The sequence below is a fragment of the Aegilops tauschii genome, chromosome 3, assembly GCF_002575655.3.
Source record: "Aegilops tauschii subsp. strangulata cultivar AL8/78 chromosome 3, Aet v6.0, whole genome shotgun sequence".
NCBI classification, from domain to species: domain Eukaryota; kingdom Viridiplantae; phylum Streptophyta; class Magnoliopsida; order Poales; family Poaceae; genus Aegilops; species Aegilops tauschii.
Window position 1 is genome coordinate 223068909 of NC_053037.3, and position 3726 is coordinate 223072634.

Here is a 3726-nt window from a genome sequence, read left to right on the forward strand (position 1 = left end):
GAGTTTGCCTAACCAACTCTCTGTTTTCTCATTGCAGAAATCGGTCCCACCGAGTTCATGTAATCGGTCACACCGAGATGAGGTTTTGCCCTAACCCTAGCACGTTGGTCCCACCGAGTTGATCATGTTGGTCCCACCGAGAATCCAAGGTTCACATTTTGAACTGAATCGGTCTCACCGAGTTTACCTATTCGGTCTGACTGAGTTGGGTCAAATGTCTGTAATGGCTAGGTTTTGTGTGGAGGCTATAAATACACCTCCACCCCTTCTCTATTCAAGATGAAAGTGCGTTATATCGACTAGAGGGGGTGAATAGGCGATTTTTATGAATTCTTCACTGAGGAATTTGCCGGTGAGGAAATTCCTTAGCGAAGAACTACTTGCAGCGGAATAAGTACTCAAAAGTAAACACAACAGAATACAAGCATGGTCATCATGATGAAATGAAAACAAGCACAGAGTACAGAAAGCGTAATCACAGGATAACACAGGATGAGGACAAACAGACTGAAGAAATTGAACTAACAAAATTGAGAAAGTCTTCAGTCAAAGTCTTCAAACACAGATATGAACAAGCACACAACACTGTTATGAGGAAATGAAAGACTTGAGGAAATAGAACCAGTAGGCTTGGTGAAGACAATGATTTGGTAGACCAGTTCCAACTGCTGTCTCAGTTGTACATCTGGTTGGAGCGGCTAGGTTTTTAAACCTGAGGACACACAGTCCCGGACACATAGTCCTCACCGTATTCTCCTGGAACTAAGGTCACACAAACCTCGTCCAATCACTCGTGGTAAGTCTTCAGGTGACTTCCGAACCTGCACAAACTCGGTCACTCGGCGATCCACAATTCCTCTTGGACACTCTAGACCATGACGCCTAACCGTCTGGAAGAAGCACATTCTTCAAAGGTAACAAGCGTCGGATCCATGCAGGATCAATCTCTTCAGTGATGCTCAATCACTTTGGGTTTGTAGGTGTTTGGATTTGGGTTTTCCTCACTCGATGATTTTCGCTCAAAGTCCTCGGAGGATGGGATGCTCTCAAATGACAAGTGTCAGTTTCTCTTAGAGCAGCCAACTAGCTAGTGGTTGTAGGGGGCGGCTATTTATAGCCTAGGGAGCAGCCCGACATGATAAGACATAAATGCCCTTCAATGATATGACTGTTAGGTGGATAAGATATTTTGGGACAGCTCACGCATAGCACAGCAACGGTCGGAAATTTGAGTATCAAATTCCTCAGGGCTTTCATGTTCCTCACTGTGTAGGCAATCCACACTGGCGAATTCCTAACTCCTCAGTCAGAATAAATTCCTCAGTGACCAGAAGAACTTTGTCTCTGACACTGAAGAATATGACTGAACTGTATGAGATTTCCAATGGCTTCACTTGAAGGGATTGGTAGGTGTAGGATTTTGAGTTGAGCATCACATGGAAATTTTTCCTTAGTATTTCCTCGACCCCTTTAACAGTATGGTGTTTCCTATGACTCAAGAAAGAGAAAATGAAACTACGAAAACAAAAGTCTTCACGCTTCATATTCCTTGAATGAATACCGTGTCTTCAAGTTCACACCAATTTCTTCACTTTCAAAGTCTTCAGAAATCCAAAGTCTTCAGTCGAAGAACTTCATTTTTAGGGGTCGACTTTCTCTGTAAATATCAAACTCCTCATAGACTTATAGACCTGTGTACACTCACAAACGCATCAGTCCCTTAACCTATAAGTCTTCAATACACCAAAATCTCTAAGGGGCACTAGATGCACTTACAATCTCCCCCTTTTTGGTGATTGATGACAATATAGGTTAAGTTTTCAACGGGGATAAACATATGAAGTGTAAATACTGATATTGAGGAATTTGATTGCAAGATATAGAAGAACTCCCCCTGAAGATGTGCATAGTGAGGAATTTGCTTTTGAAGCAATGCACACTTGAAGAGTTGAATCATGGAGATGTCCCCCTATATTTTGTAATTCATACACGCATTTGACATAAAATATGAAGAATTTGAAATGCATGATGAAATATGGTGACTGATGTAATTCAACATGCGTGCAATAACATTAATGAGGAATAAGCATGCAGAAGAAACAGCAAAAGTATCAGGCCACCATAGAGTTTAAGTTTACAACTCGATCCAGCAAAGTCATCAGAAGAACGAGAGTTGTAACTTAGAAAAAAACGCCCATATAAGATAGACCCGCTTGAAGACTAACTCAAATTTCTCCCCCGTTGTCATCGAATGACCAAAAGGATCGAAAAATGAGGACTAACGCCCCTGAAGAATATCAAGTTGATGAAGGAGCGCCAGCGTTGTTGGGGTCATTTGTTGATGTAGGGCCTGCTGCAGTGTCGCCCAAGTCTTCATGCTCGTCGGTTTCGCGCGATGAAGAATAGAAGCTGGCCACCAAGGAAGGAACCTTGACCTTCTTGTATTTCTTCGGTGGAGGTGCAGACCTGTCAAAGTCCTCCTTGAGACAAATGTTCTTCAGATCTTCTTCACCATATACATGTGACAGAATAGCCCAGGTGCGATCGAAGACTTCATGGAGGTAGTAATGGTTTTTCTTCACTGCATTATGTGTAGCAGTCATGTTGTGAAGAATTGAACCAAACTGACGCTTAACCCATTTGTGGTTTCGATCCACCTTCTAGTGAAGACTTAGCAGAAGCTCACGGTCAGTCATCACACGAGGAGCAGTAGCTTGAGGATTTGGCTTGGAGGCATGGGCAGCAGAATCATGAGTGGCAGAGTCATCATTGGTGGAATAAGATGCAGCTTTGCGAAACTGACCATCCAATGGACGAATGCCTTCATCTATAACAGCTGGTGCCTTGCCCTTTTCGTCAGCTAAGGAATAGGTCTGCTTGAGGACTTCAATCGGGGGCAAGTAGCTGAGGTGATTCTGAAAATCAGCCTTGTAGTTGAGTGAAGACCTTGTTCTGAGGAATCTCATAATCCACGATGCATAAGGCTTCAGCATAAACGGTAAAAGTGCAACATTTGCCAGAGTCCTCATGAAGAAATCGTGATAATTGACAGGAATGCCATGAATTATGTTGAATATTAGATTCTTCATGATGCCAACAATTTCCTCATCAGATGAGTCGTTGCCTTTGATTGGACTCATAGTCTTCGTCAGAATGCGATAGACTGTCCTTGGTACATACTGTAATTCCTTCACGAGGAATTTTGTCCTTGAGGCTTGACCAGGTTTCAATGGCTTCATCAGCACTTGCATATAGTGATCAGTAAGCTCAGGCTCTTGGTACATGCAACGAGCTCCTTCAGGTGGAGGACTGATGGGCAAGGCGTGAAGTAATTCAGTGGCCGGTGCCTTATAGTGAGTGTTTTCAGTCATCCAGTCCAAAACCCACGAGTTCACATCGTCAGCATCTCCTGTGATGTGCAAAGTTGCGTAGAGTTGAAGAATGAGTTTTTCATTCCAATCAACTATGTCTGTCCAAAAGTTGAGGAGGCATGTGTCATGAAGCACACTGAGGACAGGAGTGAAGCATGGCAGTGATTCCATGTCCACAAGAGGAATATGCTCATGGTCGAAGACTTTGTCCTTGTTGAAGAGTAGTGAAGAATAGAAGTTGGCCTGGCTGGCGGTCCAGAAGCGCTTCCTTCTAAGACGAGCAGAATCATAAGGATTGTAGTCAGTGAAGAACACATGCTCGCCGAAGAAATCATCAGCCTTGAATTTCTGCTTC